Source organism: Schistocerca nitens, chromosome 6, assembly GCF_023898315.1.
Source record: "Schistocerca nitens isolate TAMUIC-IGC-003100 chromosome 6, iqSchNite1.1, whole genome shotgun sequence".
NCBI lineage: Eukaryota > Metazoa > Arthropoda > Insecta > Orthoptera > Acrididae > Schistocerca > Schistocerca nitens.
In genome coordinates, this window is record NC_064619.1 from 159,984,995 (window position 1) to 160,005,303 (window position 20,309).

Consider the following 20,309-nt stretch of genomic DNA (forward strand, 5'->3'; position numbering starts at 1 on the left):
AATGGGGAGCACGAGCAAGATTCGTCGTGTTTCGTCCCGCAGGAGTTGGATGTTGAACTAGTAACGGAAAGTTCTGGCCCTAACCGCAGATTTTACCGAAAGTTATAGTGGTAGAAGTAGCCGACCCATCCGACGCAAACCTCCAGTTTAAACATTGCGAGAGTATTAAGGAGAAAGATTGCGAAAATTTTAGTGATAGCCGGACACGATTGGTAGAAAAGCACATAGATTACAGCGTGTATGAGGTTAGAGCTGACATTATACGGTCAGATGATAGCAGTGTGGGTTGCGCAGATCCAGAGGAGGTAATTGCAGATACTACTGGGCACATTCCTCCAGGTAGATTGGCAGATGAGATCAGTCTGACCAGAGAGGAATCAACGAAGGTGACAATTAATTAATTGATAGCAAAGCAACATTCACTAGTTGACGAGTTACAGGAAAAGGTTTCGGTATTGGAGGCGAAGCTACAGACTAAGCCTCTGGACAAACGTGTTGAAATTAAAACTGTATGTGAACAGAGGCTGAAAAGGCCGCCAGATAAGCCGGATTTAGGATCAAAGCCAGATAGTTTTTTATGGAATGACCTGGATATAGACGAGGATTTACTGTGGGAAAATAAAGAAACAGTCGCGGACAAGTGTATACAGATAGTAGTGTCTGTTAATATGCACGACCTACAACTAAACGTGTTGATTGACACCGTTGCAGAATTGAGTGCTGTATCTGGGGAAATATTTGAGTTACTGAAAGACAGACCTGGCATCGTAGGTATGCCAGTAACAGGAGTGAAAATAATCGGTGCTACTGGGAAGGCCAGTAAACCGGTCATAAAAAAGATTTTGGTCAACTTTGAGATATGTGGGGCACGATTTGAACAAGAGTTTGTCTTCGTGCCAGATTTAGCTACGGAAGTAATTATCGGGTTAGATTGGCTATTAAAGTACCGTGCAGTGATTAATTGTGAAAGCAAAACTTTGACATGTACGTCACAAGATAAAACAATAGTAGTTAGTTTTGATGAGGCAGGAGACGGTGTGCATAGGCAATACCCGCCTATACACATTGTTAACTGGCCGGATGGTATTGACGTAGGTATGAATTTGGACTACTGTAATGTGAGGAATCTCGGCATTGACAATAGTGTAGAAAGTGAATTGGAAAGTATTGTAGACGGTGTGTCTAACGTAACACACGATCATAGACGAGGCCTGCATGAAGTAATAATGGGGAAGAAGAGTGTGTTTTCAGACAAACCGGGACTTGTGGAAGAGATAATCAAATTCCCTCCACAGATTGACATTAGTATTGGTGTGAAAAAAGATCGTTTGCGAGAAGTAATGAAGCTAAGAGCCGTACGTCGTCGTGACGCTAAAGCACGTTTTGCTAAGTTTGCAATCGAAGACTTAGTCCTTGTAAAAGCTCATGAGAAATCGAGCGCGATAGACAATGAAATCTCTAAATTGAAGTTTGTTTTTAATGGACCATATAAAGTCATTGGTATACCTCACACAAATGCTTATTGCTTAGAGTATCCAAGCTCTGGAAAGCTATTAGGTATACGGAACACTGTAGACCTGAAATTGTACCAACCAAGGATTGATTAATACCACAGAAAGGGTAATTTGTACAGTATGTAAATACAGAGTGTAAGATTTAAGGATGTGCCATGTTGCGATGCTTTTGCTTGACCTAGAGGTCATTAAAGAAGTTGTAATTAATAAGTAACTAATGTTGATTAAATGATTTAAGAGTTACTGAATATTAATCAATTTAAAAATCCAAGCTGCTAGTTTAAGTTTTCAGCTGAGTCACAGTAGATTAAGCAATGTAAATATGATTTTGTAACTAGCTGTAAGATTTCATGAATATGTGTTTTACTAGTCATTGCCGATGTACTTAGACGCTGTTTTAAGTTTCAGGCTAGTACATGCGTGTGATGATGGACAGTGTTGAGTTATCCACTGTCATAGGGTTAATGGACTCCTTGAGATTACTCGGGAGTGGGTTTTTCCGAAAGAATTCAGTGAAACGACGTTCTGGAAATGCCGTTAGAAGGGCGAGTGAGATCAAGCGTGCCGCACAGGCGGGCGAAACAATACTGGCGAGGCGGAGCCGCTGTCGGCTCTTGTGCCGCTGTAGGCTCCTGTGCCGCTGTCGGCATTCTTTGTACTTGCGGGTACAGAAGGCGGAGTTGTTTTTCTTCCCGGACAGCCTATGTGAAAGAATTCTGTTGTCAATATTTATGATTTTTGTCGATCTGCTGTATATTATTTTCTTGTATAGCGTTAAGTGGACTCTCATGACGAGAATATTAATTATGAAAAGGTTATATAAAATGTGTATTCTATGTAATTAATTGTTAATTTTCGTATTTTAATATACCTGTTTTTTATGGCCATGTACTATGGTTAATTTTGTAAATAGAATTCCATTTCTTGATACTGTTAGGAATTTTGATGATTTTAGAATATCTAAACCATTTTCTATATTTTCTATGTATTGTAATATGTTATCAACCTGTTTTCTTTTGTGTATGATGACAGAGTGGATTAAGATTAGGAGTGTCTCCACTCGATTATTATGGTCTAAAAATTTCTTTATGGTTAATTAAACGAATGCTAAATTTACTTGATGTTTCGAGCATATGCATTTCCGCTGTTTCTTTTTTGTGACATTTTCTCAGTCTGTTTAGGTTACACGAACATCCTCAGACAATGTGGGGCACCTGTAACGCCGGAAATGCATATCCTCCTATTTCCATCTGCTGCACTATAAATTTTTTTTCCTTATTTCGTTACCTGAAGATATGACATTTCATTGTCTTTATATATTGTATTTGTTTTACTATATATATATATATATATATATATATATATATATATATATATGTGTGTGTGTGTGTGTGTGTGTGTGTGTGTGTGTGTGTGTGTGTTGGTTTGTTTTGTGAATATTATTTGTATTTATACGCTGGGTCTGGACTAGGGAAAACTATGCTATCGAACGAATACATCGATAGGTCGTGTGGAGAACAAAAGTGTTTAGGATCTTTGGTAGTGTTAACTCTGTCACGTGGAGCACGAGCAGAGCAGAGTCTGGCTGGGGTAGTGCAGTGGAGCAGGTGTGTTGTGTGACGCTCCCGGGAGTTTCCGCGCTTTCGGGGTTGGGCAGCATGTAATTGCGCTCGACTTCCTATGATAGTTTCTGACACGGTGTCGCGGACGGAAAGAATTAGCTGGCGCACATCAAAAGCCCTTTTCGCCTGGTGACCGTGTCGAGAAGAAGGCGCGCCAACATCCAGCTTCTGCAACAGCGACGGCCGACAATGAGTGACTGTCGCCACTTCCTCGATCGACGGCTTCAAACCTTCAATCAACCAACGAGGAAGACGGGAAGCACGTAAAGTTTTAGAACTATATGGCAGACCTCAGTTTTTCAAACTGATCCATTTTCATAAGTAAATTACAGCAACGTAGCATGAACGTATTTTAGCTTACCTGGGACTGCAGCTCAGCTTGGTACGTACTAAATTTTACTATTGTTAATTGTTCAGAATGATTTAATTCAAGATTAAAGTTAAATCCCTTATTTCTAAATTGCGTTGATTCAAGTAGCTTTTGAAATGATTGTTGAGGTAGTCCAAGACTAACCGTATTTTACTGAATTTCGATGTGTTTCAGAAAGAAAGCTTACTATTAACTTCTGTCACTAAATTAACTTTCAATTTTCCGGTTTTATTTATAATTTTGCTAAATTAAGTCATAGTGTAGCGAAATTTATTACTTCTGACAAACTTTCAGTTTTCACACTACACGTGTCAACCTTCAGTTGCCACGCTTCTAGTACTAATTATATGTGTAATAACCTTTCCTTTTCAGTTACTATAGTAATTGTCCACATGACTGTCGACCGTATTTTCCCCAAATATCAAATATGTAATTACCGCTAGTTAATTGTTAACGTAACGGCCGCACATTTATTTTCTTTATTAACTATACCCCTTTTCAAAATTAATTTCCACCAGTTTCATTGGCATTTTTCCTTTCATTTAGATGTAACCCTTTCCTCCCTCTTTACCGACAGATTAACTTCGGTGACGATTGCTTTTCCCAAATTTCCATTAGGTACACGCGGTTTAATTTTTTATTGTCATTGAGGTCGATAAGTGAGGGGGAGGTTACAACCTACGAAATTTTCTAGCTTCTACGCTTTAATGGCAAATGAATTATGTAACTCCAGGTATGAAGCGTTTGCACCTGGAAGACACAATTACGTTTTTTAAATCTGTATTGTATTTTCATGAATTTTCGTGTATTCTCTACGGAAATCTAGTCACATATGTTTCCTTTTGAGATTACGATATGCCAGCTACATAAATTTCCAGTCAAAATGTCATGCCATTCACGGAAAGGTATCCTTTTCTATCACTGTTTTCCGCAAGGATTAACTGGATAGAGTATTCTCGGGAGACACTCGTCATTTTCCTGGTTCTCACGTTTATCACAAGGCTTTGCAGTACTTTCTACATGAAGCCTTTTCTATAACCATAGTCCTTGCATGTATTTGTCTTCAGCATATTCAAGTTCAGTCGATACTGAGAAAGCTTAGACGTGAAATTTATATCAGCACTGCATCTGAAGGACATAATTACACAATTGCATTAATAATAACTCTTCATTGAAATTGCTAACAAGTCGTGGATTGTTATAAAGTACCTCAAGAAAAGATACTATAACTCGAGTTAAAAAGATGAATAGAGTTAGTATTGTATTTGGAGGAGTTTACAATTTTATTATTATTTTGGCGATATGAATTTCTTAAAAATTTATGAAATGTAGATCAATATTGAGTGTGAGAGCAGTTAACTGAGAAATATCGCCTCTAGTATTACCAAATATGCACAATTAATGAATTTTATTGTACTCTGACGTGATGACTTTAAATTTGCATCTAATAACATCATTTCTATATTTCATACTTTTGTGTGCTTAAGAGCATGAACGTATGTGCTGTCACGCCATGCCCATGTAGTAGACAGCAGGTGACCTGTCGCCAAATGGGATTGTGCGATAATGATGGTGTTCCAGCGGAAAACTCAGTGATGCCTTTCCAGTGTAAAACTTAGCAGGTGTACTGGTCAGTGAGCCAACACTGCGGTACTCGCTGCCGTTTTGGAGCACACAACGTCGTTTAGACACTTGTAGTTCGTTGTCTCTATCTACTGTTCTTCGTTCTTTTACGTTCCCTGTCTCTCTCCCACCCTCTCTTTCCAGCTCTCTTCTCCCTCATCCCACCTCTCTCCACCCTCCTCTCTCCTATCCTTTTTCTCGCTCTCTCTACACACTGTATATCCGTCTCAGTCAGTGGCAGCACACTCGCAGAGCCTCTTGACCGTCCCACCAGCACGCAGTCCACAACAACAAGAACGACACGGCCAGAATCGCCATTGGCGCGTAAATAAGCCACAGCTTCTGGAACAGCTCCAGCTCCAGAACGGAAACCCTCTTTGCTACACAAACACACACACACACACACACACACACACACACACACACACACACATTTGGTAAAAGCTTGTGTGGTTTCACGTTCTTTGGAATCAGAGGCAATAATTTTATGTTTTAGAGAAGTGAAACATCATTTCTTGCAACACTTTGGTGCTTCAGGACATCACATTACGGATCAAGAAAGCAAATGAAACATTAATGTATTATTTACTGTGTTACTCTATTTAATGACGAAAGACTAATTCATATTTATTATAAAAATAGGTGTATGTATATTTGTATGTACGTGCATTTGTATGCACGTATGTGCCTCATCCACTCCTAAACCACTGCACCGATTGCAAAAAAATTTGGAACATATATCACTTACTGTATGGAAAGAATCACTGCAGGTGTAAGAGTCACCTGCCTATCAAAGGGGCAGACTGAAGTAGGGGGGTTGAAAGCAGTGCAGCTGACGACGCACGAGTATCCATACGTCAGGCATACAGTGTTTGAGGATGAAAGCACTTAGTGACTTACAACATACGTTACACTAACATACCAGTGTGAAATTGTTTCGCTCGGACAACCCCCACAAAATGAACATTGGAAAGAAGAAAGTTTATCGCATACTGCATTTTCGCTATCCATGCAGTACAACTGCAGCAGGGAGCATCACGTTTCAATTTATTGCTTCTATGCTAGTAACTGTATTCACGACACATTTTGGAGACAGAATTGCTACATATACCTACAACAATACATCACTGAACGTATTCATAGCTCAAGAGATATGACGCCAAATACTCAGACGTGTCGAAAATTGCGGCATCTTATTTTATATTTTAGTTTGTTACTTCTTTACTACTAACTACATTTGTAACACATTTGGCATACAGACTCTACATGTGCCGCTGTATGTACCTAGAAAAGTATATCACAGTATAACAGATATTTCAGGGGACATGACTTCATAAACTCTGAGATGCATGAAATAATCTTACATCAAGAATGACGTTTTTGTAGGATCCTGCCCACTCGTTTATATAGGGTGCCTAGGAAGCAGTTTTCTCTGATATCTGTACAACAATTCAAGCCAATCTTATTAATGGAGCTTATTACAGCAAATTAAATTGACAATACTTAACTTCCCCTTTATACAAAGAGATGTCGCAAGCAATTCGCTACATGCAAATAATCAATGTTTTACAATAAATACAATTTCCATACAAACTATTAATATAGATCACAAGTCACGTATAAATCGTTTGGATCACAGTTCGTCTTTTAGTGCGGCTCTTCTTGTCATCGTGTGTATGTGTATGTGTGTACCAAATCGGGGACCTAGAAGCGACAGAGAGGCCTCGTCCCACCGCAGGCCTCAGTGGTTCACAACACCACAACAGGCCACAGCAGTCCACCAACCCCTCCGCTGCCCCACACGGAACACAGTGTTAAAATTGGTTCAAATGTTTCTACGTACTATGGGACTTAACATCTGAAGTCATCAGTCCCCTAGAATTAGAACTACTTACACCTAACTAACCTAAGTACATCACACACATTCACGCCGAAGGCAGAATTCGAACCTGCGACCGTAGCAGTAGCAGCTGCATGCTTACAGACAGAAGCGCCTAGAACTGCTAGGCCACAGCGGCCGGCACCCAGGATTATTGGGCGCTTCGCCCCCCCCCCCCCCCCCCCCGGGAACGTCTCATTCCAGACGAGTGTGGTAGAGTAATTATGAATTATGATGTACACAGCTGTGGAGATGGTGTTTGCACAGCAGTCACCGACATAGTATAACTGTGGCGGAGTAAGGGGAAACAGCCCGTATTCGCCGAGGCAAATGGAAAACCGCCTAAAAACCATCCACAAGCTGGCCTGCACACAGGACCTCGACACAGATCCCTCGGTCGGATTCGTGCCAGGCACTGGCACGCCTTCCCGCTTGTGAAGCAACGTGGCTAGCCGGGCGGGCCTATAGTCAGTGTCCTATTGGCTGACGTCGTCTCATATCCTACTATGGTGTTACATTCCATGCCGGCGTGCCGGCGCTTGATGTTACTACTAAGCCGATTCACAACACATGCAGCAGACAGTAGCCACATGTACCACTGGATGTATCAGCAACATTGTATCACTATACAGCTAACAGTTCACGTAGTACACTATCTTAGACATCGAAACTGCAAGAGGAGATTTGCTACACATACAGTTACAGTTAAGAAATGTGTATAAATGCTCGTAAAAATTTTCACCAACTGCGACATAATCGTGTTTACAAACAGTGATCCAATACTGTAAAATGCTTTTTTATTCCAGTCTCTGATCACAAATGAATTCATTAGATGATGACCAGTTTCAGTCTGTAATGACCATCTTCAGATCTTTTTTACACCATGTCCTAAAGTGATATAGTTTTAATGGCATCGTCAAAACATATAAATATAATCAGCATAGCATCGTCACATAGTTTAAATATATGTGACGATGCTATGCTCATTATATTTATATGTTTTCACGATGCCATTATGGCTGTATCACTTTAGGACATGGTTAAAAAAGATCTGAAGATGGTCATTACAGACTGAAAACGGTCATCATCCAAAGAATTAATTTGTGATCAGAGACTGGAATAAAAAAGCATTTTACTTGTAAAATATGTTAAATATATGTGAAGTATATTTGGCATCCTCGTACTTGGTCACAGGAAAATAGCTCATCCTAAAACCCTGGAACGATTTCAGCCTAATTTGGTGAACACACGAATTCTTTCAGGAAACAAATATTCTGGAGGTAAGAACCACCAGGCCGCTGTTGTGGTAAGTATGATTACGTGGAGAAACAAGGGAGGAGAAGGAAATGATTAGACAGTGAGTGGTAAGGAAGAGTAAGATAGGGGGAGAAGAGATGGACAGAGAAAGGAAAGGGACAGTTATATGATGAAATAAACAGAGAGAGTGGCAGAAAGGAACATAGAAAGGGAAGAGGAGGAACGCCCAGAGAGAGATGACGAAAGGAGATGCATAGATGCTTAGAGAAAGAAATGAGGAGCAGAAGAACTGGGAAGGGAGGGAAGGAGAAGATGGACAGACAGCGAGTGGAAGGAGCAGATTGACAGAGAGCAAGGAGCAGATTGTTAGACAGAGGGAGAGGAGGAGATAGGCAGAGGTGCAGAAGAAGATGGGCTGAGAGTGGTGAGGGGGCAGAGGATGTCGACAGAGGGAGCGGATGTAGGAGACTGATAGAGGGGCAAGGAACAGATGGACAAGGAGGAGGCAGAGTTGACAGAGAGCAGTGCAGGAGGAAATGGACAGAGGATATGGAGCGGGGTGGAGGGGGTGGTGGACAGCGAGAGCGGATGGGGTGACGGACAGAGAGGGGTGGAGGAGGACATGGACACAGAGAGAGGGAAGGAGGAGAGAGCCTATCAGGGGACTGGAATAAATGCATACCTGGGCTATGACGGATACTGAGATGGTTCTTTTATGCATGATTTCTGGTGCAAAGAGGTGATAACTTTGTACACGAGAATCGTGGGTGAAGTTACAGCACTAAATATTGGATATTCGAAAAACGGTTTCTAAAATTCATCTAAAGCAACATTTCCGCTATAGTCCTGATTTCTAGGCCAAATATGTATCGAACAAATGCTATTTATGAACACATAGAATAGATTCTGTTGTAGTGACAGACCTGAAGCAAAACTTCATACTCCGGTCTGATGTACCTGGCTGCCATTTTTTGTGAAATAGTATCCATGAAGCATCATGCCATCCAAGTACACTGCACGCTGTAATTCTGAAGTTTTGGATACTAGAAATCCTTTCCACTAACTTTTTGTTCAGAAAACAGAGAAAGTTTGTCACTGAAATAGGGATTTGTTCTTTCTGGGGCTATTAAGGCAAGGAACTCTTAAAAAGTGTTCCACAGAAAATTCAGTGCTGATGCGGTTTATACAAAGGCTGTATTTTGCTGCACTGTTTAAAATAGCTGAAGAGTAATGTAAATCTAGTTCATAAGGTTGCATGTCATCCAACAACCACAAAATTACAATCATAGCTTCAGACAGATTGAACACTGTGAAGGTAACTTCCAAAACTCGATCAAATTCTGTGCAGGATGTACAAATTTTGATTGCTGACTTATTTCTGCTAAGCGGCATCCGTTTTCAGCATTCATTGTTTTGATGAGAACACTTCGTCATAAAACGTTGAATATAACTCTTTCTTTAACATTTTATGATATTGTAGTTAGATTTTCTTACCGGTTCTGATAATCAACCCTTTACAAAGTTCTGTTGTTCTCTGTTTATAATTACGTTGTTTGAATGCACAATGACACTATATGACAAGGCAATGACCAAAAATGCTGTGACGATACCCTCTACATTTTTAAGTTTATTACTAAGAGCCTGCAGCGTAAATGAACGATGTCTCACATTGTGGCGCCAGTTCTACCGTACGTAGAAATGGGAGAAGAGAAAGAAAATACGATTTCTCTTCATCTGCAGTGCAACGATGTTATCAGAAGAACCCGATACTTTCTCTTACTTGGTTCCATTAATTAATTAATGAACAGCTTGTTTTCTATTTATTTTTTTTATTTTGGCAGGAAGGTGTTATGTGTTTCTGTAACATCACGTCGTCATATAAGGTATTACCAGGCAACAATGGCTTCACCGCATACAAACTATAAAGAGCTTCACCACGGAAAATTTTCCTATTTCGCAGAAAAATGTGTAGAAAACGCAAGAGAGAGTCTAAATCGAAATAATCGTCATCAGATGGCTCGTTCGACCGATGATTTAGCATTGAAACAGAGTTTGCTGGTCTACGTTCAGAATTTACTGTTGGGGAATCACGTCACATCGTTTTAAATGTTTTTGCTTAACTTCATGTCAGATAATCTTATCTACCGGTGTAAGTACATTGTGGTTCACCCTCTTCTGTTACACTCTTTGATAAACAAAATCTACTTTCCAGAATTCAAAATCTATGTCCCCGATAAATTTTTCTTTCGTGGAAGTTTTCTGTTCTTACCTATGAGTACAGGTGACCTACATTATGACACCCGAGCTATACTAACGTTGTCAGACATAGACATAAGTATCGAAAAAACTAGCACCCAAAAGTCTGGTCTGTGAAATGATTGTGTTCATGATGAAGCTCGCTTCGTTTCGATAGCTTGTTTGCACAGTCAATTGGAAGCATCACGCAGATGTAGGGCGTATGGAGATTAAAGACATTAGCGCTCTAACGCTTCAGTAAATCAAGATAGTTGTAGCTGTTGCTCCGCATGTTTCGAATGATTTTACAGCTGGTTAGCCAAGAATTTATACAGCTGGTTAGCCAAGACTTTATACAGCTGGTTAGTCAGGACTGAAGTGATCACGCTGTGGCAGTACTTTGTAGTTTGAGTACTTAGGAGAGCACTAGCAGTACCTCACGAATAAGTCGACCCATCAAATTTTCGATTTAGAATTGGATAATTTTTTCACTACTTCCAGTTGTATAACACCCTAACTATTTTATCAACTAGTTCTTCATATATTCAGCATAGAATACTTTTGACTTAATAAATAATTTAATAGATATCAGAAGTAAAACCGAATAGCTTTCTACCGTTTTGCCATATTCGGGGTGAAGGATTTTGAAGGTTGTTGTGGCTCATACATCTGTTTTCCATGTAACAATTTATGGAATACACCTGGCAGGTATACTACTATTAATAAAAGCGATCATGGCAACTTTAATTTGAGCAGTAAAACTGTCCAGTCAAAATTTCATCCAAAATTTAACGTTCCCTATAGTTCCAGTTCGCTCCGATAGCTGAGTGGTCAGCGTGGCGGGCTGTCACGCCAAGGGGTCCGCGTTCGATTCGCGGTTGGGTCCGAGATTTTCTGGGCTCAGGGACTGGGTGTTGTGTTGTCCTCATTAGCATTTCATCATCATCAGTGGAAGGCAACGGGAAATCACCACTGGAATCACTTACGTAGACGCTCAGGCGGTGAACCTCTCCGACGAGGCTTCCCCCATGATAAGACCTGCCGTAAGGCGGAACACGAAGTTTATAGTTCCTAATTAGCATTATTTCAGAGACTGCAAAGTGCACTACTTAAATGACAAGAATGAAGATACAATCAATTGGCACAACTATCTGTAGTACTCAAAAATATCTGCATAGATATCATCGTGGGATAAAAGTGTGAATATTTTTGCCAATATCTCCAGATCTTTATAATTTCTTTATAAATACTGTGGCTTTTTGTACTTCTGGTATTACTTCAGATATTATAGTGGTCGTATTATTAACTGCCCGTGCTTCTGGTTAATCCGTCGCATCGTGCAGACATTTATACACACTCTCACATGGCTGTATTATTTTCTCTCACGATAATTACTGAGCTTCGCTGAATTCTAGTCGACGAAATAACATATATGCTTAATATATGTTATCTTTCGTCAAACTGAGCTTTAAATTACTTTACCCATTAAATAATTATTCTCACCCTGTGGAGACACTTTATAATAAGTTTTATTGGAATCTCAATGCATCTACTATCGTTTCTCGAAACTCTCTCCTATTATTTAAGCTTATAACATATAAATTTACGTAAGAGATCGTAGATTTAGATATTTCTGTTTGAAAAGAAATGACAGCGCAGACGGAAAAGGTGACGTAACATGCAAGCAAAATTTAAAAAGCAGCATGGCGTCTGGTGTGCAAATTACCTCAGGAGAACCAATGTCCTGATATAAGTAGAATTTATCGGATGAAAAAGCAGAAAAAATAGCACAGTCAACGAAAAGCAAGGAGGGTCGACTGGGGGAAAAAAGTCGTGCAGCCGCAAACTTTTGTACAATGATATAGTAGAATGTCATGAACAACATACTAAATATTCTAACTGGTGGAGTGTGAGCTCGTGGGCGGGGGGTGTGGGGGACTGCGTTTAACGGACACTTTTATACGTTTTTTAAAAATGCTCTAAAACAGCAGTTTCTAGCGGAAACGTTTCCCGGCGCGAAATTCAACTGCATTAAATTGTCTGGAAGAAAAGAAAAAGAGACGCTATTCACTTTTTTTCTATAACTAAGAGTTTACACGTTGCAGGGAATCGAAGAATCGCTTGTTATTAAAAGTAGTATTTTGATGACATAGAACTGAAATTTATTGTTCATTGTTCAGTGAAGTGGGTTAAGAACAAAAATTAAAAGATTGTGCCACAACTAAGCGCAAGAGAAGCGTATTAAGGGATAAAGTGTATTCTGGTGGTGTATCGGTGTGGAGACTGGGGCTGCCGATTAGAAGCCTGGAGGAAGGTAGCTCACCAGATTGCGGTCATGCATTTCCCTTCTTCATAAGTCTACGAAATGAGGATTGAGCAAGCGTTTCTGCATTCTATCGACCCCATTACATCACAGAAAACATGTACAGGGTGTCTCACAAAGCCATACCAACCCTTCCGCAGCTCGCCTTATGAATCATTGGCAACGCAGCGTGCAGACTTGCCGGAAGGCGTTTATTTTCCACAAAGTGTGTTACCACTATATTGAATACAGATAAGAATTACTAAAAACGCTAACGCGAGAGTCACATATGGAGAAAATCCACGTTAAAATACGCACATTTTTCTTCACTGTTAGATGGGAAGTTCATTCTTAGTCATACTATCTGGCAGCTGCAGCGTTCTTCCGGAAAATTCATCTTACTTCACCACGAGAGCTGTTAGATTTCAGTTTACGGGCTGAGTGTAACTCCCTAACATTTCCAGTCCTGTTTTCTATTCGAAGCTTACAAAATAACTTCTCAAACTAGCTTGTGTTTTCATAGTGAATTTCTTTTCAGTTCACTGAGCACTTATTTGCAGTTATAAAATGAGTTTTCATGTAAAGTACGTTCTCATAAGCAATTGCTGAGAAGTGCTTCATTTGTAAGTGTAATGTTGTCAGTGATGGAGCTAAAGAGATTGGATTGGAAACGTGGCATCTTGCTGCTATCAGTCGTAGACAGCATATTGTAAAGCTGTGTAAATACGTTGTCGTCACTTGGTGGTGAATTAGTGAATAAAATGAAAGTTAGAGCACTCTCTCCCCATTCATTGTGTTACTGGGAGACCTTACAACTGTCTTTAATGCAGGAACTGATGGCTTTTATAGAGTGACGTCTTCTGAGTGGAGACACTTAACACATACAGACAGTACATCTTGCAAGATGCGATTCAGTATGTCTGACGGAATAGCTAGAATAGTAATCTGCTGTAGTACATTTTTTGACTTAGGCCTATACTGAAATCTCTCAGGTTCCATAACACATATGTGTCCTGTTTAAAGTGGAGGCAATTTAACTCTCTGGGTCTGTCCAGGTCTTGAGAGAGCTGAAACTGGATTGCTGCATGTCGCAGTCCTCACGCTGCGAAAATTATTTCAGCCACCAGTAATGGAGGGATTGAAATCAATGTCGTCGAATATATTTTGCAAGTATGTTACAATTTGGACAGGCTATTGTGGTACAGACAGACAGTTCCAACTGTGGAACATTTTTCCATGACTGCTCACTTATCAACTGCAAAAAAATACTTAATTGACAGAAATTAATTCTACTGCATACACAAGCTCAGTGAAGTTATCTTGTCTCCTCACGAGAGAATTTTACAGGAAATGCTGGATAGATATAGTCAGTCTGCCAACTGAGGAGCGAGCGGCGATTGTGGTGAAATAAGTTGCGTTTCCCGGAATAACGCTACAGATGCCATATAGGATGGCTGAGAATCAGTTTCGTCTCTGTTACTTTAAAACATTGTAGAGATGCTTACATAGATTCGGTCCTTGTACCTTCCTTGCGTTAGTTTTATTAGCAATTCATACCAGCAGTCCACGTAGTGATAATATATTCTGTGCAAAATAAACAATAATGGACATATCTGCAGACCGCGCTTCAGTGATCCAATGCGCGAGGAACGGAAGGGTTGGTATAATTATATGAAACACCCTGTAGTTGCTTTTTGTGATTTAAGGGGGTAGAGAGAATGAGGATTTGCTTGTTCGCTTTTCAGTTTGCAGACCCATGAAGAAGGGGAGTGTATGAGCAAAATACGGCGACCTGCCTTCCCTCACACTTCTAAGTTTCACTCCTCCCCTTTTTCCCTTCTGTTCCACACCCCGAACATAACTTATTCTATGATACGGTTTTCCTGCACTAATATATGGTGCACACATTTAATAATTGTTATTAACCTACGCCAATAAAAATTAATGCAGTTTAATTTTATGTTGCGAAATATTTCTCCAGAAACCGCAGTTTTTGAGACGTTCAAGAAATACAGGAAAATGAGCATTATACGGCCACCACCGCCTTGCTCACATCACTTCGGATAGGATTTTTGATATGCTGTTCACCACTGTACAAAAATGTGCGACTTTTATGATTTTTTCACCAAACCTTTATTCCTTGACTAAACTAATATGTTGCATTTATGACAGGAATCTTTTACCAGGGCTAACATTTCTGTGACAGGATGACAGTTGCACGGAAATATCTATCTGGCGAGTGTTTTACAACTTATTTCCTACAGAGCAGGATTTCAGCGCTAGCAAAAACACTGTGTGCAATGAGGACGTACTGTTGGGAGTGGGATTCAGAGAAAAGTGATTTAGTTTAAGATACCAAATTTCTCACCCTAAACTCGTTCACACTAGTGTGTCTTCGTTCAGGACAAAGTTTTCGGAAAGCAGACGAGACGAATCACAAAAATAGTATATTATTTCGAAACAATATTTGTATCAATATACATTCTGCATCGTTAATTATTGTATCACGGCACAGAATCTCATTAAAATAAAATATTGTTTTTAAAAACCATGGTCCTATACTGTGAGAGATCATAGGTTAATATGCTGTGTGGGGATCGTTCTATCCATCACTACGTTGGTTACAGAGAAGCCATAATAAACAGGTTAGTGTCTTAGTCTCATTGAGTATGCCGAAGGTGCATAAAGATTTATTTATTGCGGTGCGATTTGTAATTTTTAGCATGATTTTACATGAACATTGTTAACGTAAATTTTTCTTGCACGGGCACTGCATGAAGAGTACCTTGCCAACTTTAGAGGAAACTTGTACCACCAATACTGAAAAATAGATTTTTCGTGTGTTAGTGTTACTGCAGTACACCAGAAACTAACCTAAATTTGGTTGTCGTAAGCACAAACAAATTTTGACTCCGACAAAAATAAAATTCCCACATGACTTTTATGTAATCCAGGATTCCAATGTATGAGTCTTTCACCAATACGTTCTGGACTATCTAATCAATAAAAAACTAGCACCATTTAGTATAGAGTAAGTAATTCACCACAACCGCTTCCAAAGACGATTTTTCTTATTAGTTCTAAGTAATTAGATTTGTACATTTTTGCAGAATAATTGAATTATCACGCACGAATGGAAACGACATAGTTTCAATACAGCTGAACTAGATTAGAATTTTATTAATAACTAAAGCATAAAAGTTAAAACGGCCAGTCATTTATTCAGAAGAAATATGGATTCATACATACCATGCTGAGAATTCTGTCAATTTCACATTGTACAACAGTAATGTATTGGCACAACTCCATTCTGAACAAAATTGGCACTATTCTCGAATTTGATTCCCCCTCCCCTCTCCCATCACCCCCCCCCCCTTTTGGGGCAATCTTTGACGTAAAATTTCAGATGGACGTTGTGCTATTGTATGGGCTACGAGCATCCTGCATCGCTATCATTTCTTCAGATCTCGTATTAGTCGCCACAATCCTTCTTCTGTCCATAAACGAATGGTGTGACCCTCATCTCTGGCTGATAGGCTGGAGTAGAACACACAACTGTTTGATCATCTATTGTCTATTAATCGGGTAATTCAGAGCAAGACACACAAACGTTGACTCATCCCAAGTTACATCGTCCCAGGGTACTACTGTTTGCCAGAATATATAATCTGACTTACAGCGGATCTAAAAGGGAAAATATAGGTACAGAGGTAGACAGTGACTTTGCTGTATTAATAGAACTAAACTCAGAAAGAGTGACGTTTATGGAGACAGTGTGACATGTGTCGCATGGTCTGATGCCATAAATCAGTGGTCATAATTATGACGACATAGTATTACCCATAGAGATCTCTTCCAGATGTATGCTTCTTTCGTCTGAAGCTGTCCATCATAGCGATGAATGGGGTTCCTGCCAATAAGTTAACACCTGATGACTCTTCCACATCTTTACATCATTCAGGTGTTACGAATATATGCTCTTTTGGAAGAGCATTATGGATCACAACAGGCGGACTGAGTCGGTGGTACCAGTATATTAAAGCTGTACTCAGTGACTTCGTGTCTTATCTGGATGAGCATAGTGTACATGTGAATGATTTAGAACAGTGTATAAATTCATATGTGTATGCAGTACCAAAGTCAGCTACTATCACCCACATTAATATACAATCCATGCAAGTACAATTTATATATCTATCTAAAGCTACTCAGGTCGGATTTTGGGTGGGTAATATGTAATTACTTCGAAAACACTGCACAACCACTGAAGAATGTAAAAAAATGCAGTAAGTTTTTTAAGGCTGATGATTTATTGCACCCAATGTACCGAAGTTGACATGGTGAAAAATCATTGCATTCACTGTATCAAAAAACATAAAAATCTGTAATATCTTCTTATAAAAGTAATATATCCGCTTATAAAACTGATTTATTTTTTCCACCTCATATATATGTTACATATGTACAAGCTCTTGGAACAGCAATATAGATTATAACAGACAGAGAGAGTCGGTGGCATCAGTATGTTGCAGAATAAATATGTGAACATTGTCATGAACACTATTATTTCATTGCGAAACGTCAATTTGATGGAGCTCCTTAAATTAGACGTAACTGTGAGGGCTGTAATGTTCAACCCTGTGTTCATATTTAAAGCCTAGAGCATCACTCTGCAACGCTTAACATTGTCAGTGAGAGTTTTGCTTAATTTCACATAACTATTTGCAACAGTTGATTGGGAACAATTAATAGCCAATTCTGTTCAGGTTATGACACATTTCTGTAAGATTCACATAAATTTCAAAAGCAGCTTTAGACTCCCTCTTAAATTTAAAGCACTTTGCCTGATTAAAAGCAGCGACACTCTCCTCTTCCTGAATGTCGAAGCCATATTACTCCAGTTGCAGCATTGTGACATATTAGAATAATTGGTTATAGAATATTTAGGATGTCTCAGCTTAGCAAAATTCTCGAAATCATGGAAGTGGTGCCGTTTTCACACTCCATTACCAGCGATTAAAAGTCGAGTTAATAGTCGAAGACAGATGTTTCGCATTATACTTTCATTGGCATTAGTTAAGTTAGCAACTAACTTTATCGACCTACATTTATCACGTTTAATGTCAGGTATCATAACCTTATTCATTTCCCAACGGTAGAAAACAGCACAAGCGTTAGGGATGAAAATATTGTAGGGACCGAGGAATTTTTTCTTTTACACATGAACCAAAGATAATACATCGCAACTTTTTCCTGTCTTAAAATTTCATAGACTGTAACGAATAGTACTTATTAACACAGAATAGGAAAAGTGATCTCCAGTCACATTTCAAGGCGTGAACATGTCTAAATACACAGAAGCACCGCCGCCGTCATCCTCAATGAAATCATAACGTAAGTATTAGTGGTTCTTATGACTGTAATTAACTGAATAATTTAAACAGTAGTGACAGTAAATGTGTCAATGTGGGAATTACGTCGAATCACCACTTCAGTTCTGGCCTCCGAAAATCTTGATATAGTGGTACAAAATTCATATTACTTTTGGGTCTGAGGGTTCCCCTATGTGATACCGTGCTGCATTGTCCATCACGTTCGTGGAATTGCTCAAGCTCTCTCAGTTATATCAGGGAATAATAATGTTACCTCTGCAGTGCACACGTTAAATCCAGGCCCCATCATGCTCTAAGACAAACGACTATGCTGGCAAGCGTATGTGTTCATATTCTAACAGATAATATGGACCAGTCTGGGAGAGTTAGGGCGCCCAACTCAGAACTAATGATCGCTTGTAAGTAGGCTGTTTATGTTTTCTTATTGGCAATGTTACGTAGCGCTCTGTATGAAAATCACTGGCTGTGCTGTGTGCAGTCTGTGGCTAGTTTGCATTGTTGTCTGCCATTGTAGTGTTGGGCAGCTGGATGCGAACAGCGCGTAGCATTGCACAGTTGGAGGTGAGCCGCCAGCAGTGGTGGATGTGGGGAACGAGATGGCGGAGTTTTGAAATTTGTAATACTGGATATCATGAACTGCTATGTATGTTATGATTTTTCAACACTATTATGGTAAATACATTGTTTGTTCTCTATGAAAATCTTTCATTTGCTAACTATGCCTATTAGTAGTTAGTGCCTTCAGTAGTTTGAATCTTTTATTTAGCTGGCAGTAGTGGCGCTCGCTGTATTTCAGTAGTTCGAGCAACGAAGATTTTTGTGAGAGAAGTGATTTGTGAAAGGTATAGTTTGATGTTAGTCAGGGCCATTCTTTTGTAGGGATTATTGAAAGTCAGATTGCGTTGCGCTAAAAATATTGTGAGTCAGTTTAAACACAGTCATGTAAAATTGTTCAAAGGGGACGTTTCATATGGCGACCCTGCCAGGATACCTCACTGGAAACTTCTGATTTTTTTCTTGTAGTTTGTGTAATTAGTGTAGCTTTTGTTTATTGCTAGCATGTAATTGTAGAGAAAATCTCATTTGTAGTTGCAGTCTTTCATTGTTGTATAGTAAAACAGTTGTGGCATGCATGTAGATTTGCACCAAGTATTTCGCAGCTGCAATTAACTAGATATTATTTTCAGTGTTCTCTTATTTTTGCTCTTCAAATTGTGCTTTTCTGTGTTATCGTGTGAAATATTGTGACAATAATGGCGTGTGAAAAACGTAACACTAGGCTCCAAAGTAAACTGAGAAATGACAGTGACGATGAGCGTAGCTTACCAGCACTGCTGTGTAATGAATTAACAGATATTCAAAGTAGTAATTTGGTAATTGTGCATAGGGAAATGGAGCGGGCGTCAAATAATGGTGTAGACAGTGAAACAGGTAGTGAACAGGGAAGCATTATCGATCGATCGGTCGGCAACAGCTCGCCTCAGGAATCCGAAATGACAGAACACAATATTGCAACTACTGTAGACTCAGGTTTTGGGTCATCACCGTTTTCTCAAATAAGTCAAGACACACTTTCTGATCGTCAAAATGTAAATGTTGCCGGTGCAAATGCACTGCCGAAAAGCATAGAGGAACAGATTCCAGACACTAATACATTATCATTCCAATTAATGCAGCAAATGAAACCAAATCAGAGACAAACACAGCAACAGTTAGACACAATGGAACAAAATCAGAGACAAACACAGCAAAAGCTTCAAAAGTTAGGCACGATGGAACAAAATCAGAGACAAACACAGCAACAGCTTCAAACGTTAGACTCATTGGAACAAACTCTTGAACAAACACGTGAAGATTTAACTACTGAGTTACATAACATTGAATCGAAATGTCAAAAAGTCTGTAATGACGTAAAAACTCAAATTTGTGAGCATTTTCAACCTATTTTTTCGCGGCATGAAAATGCATTACAGAATCAGAAAGCAGCCATAAAAGAACTGCAAATTATTGTTCATGAAAATCATGAGACCTTGCAAGCTAAAATTGACTCAGTTGCATCTACCGATTTGGTTACGCAACTTGCAAAAACTCAGGAAAACTTAAAGGACACAGTA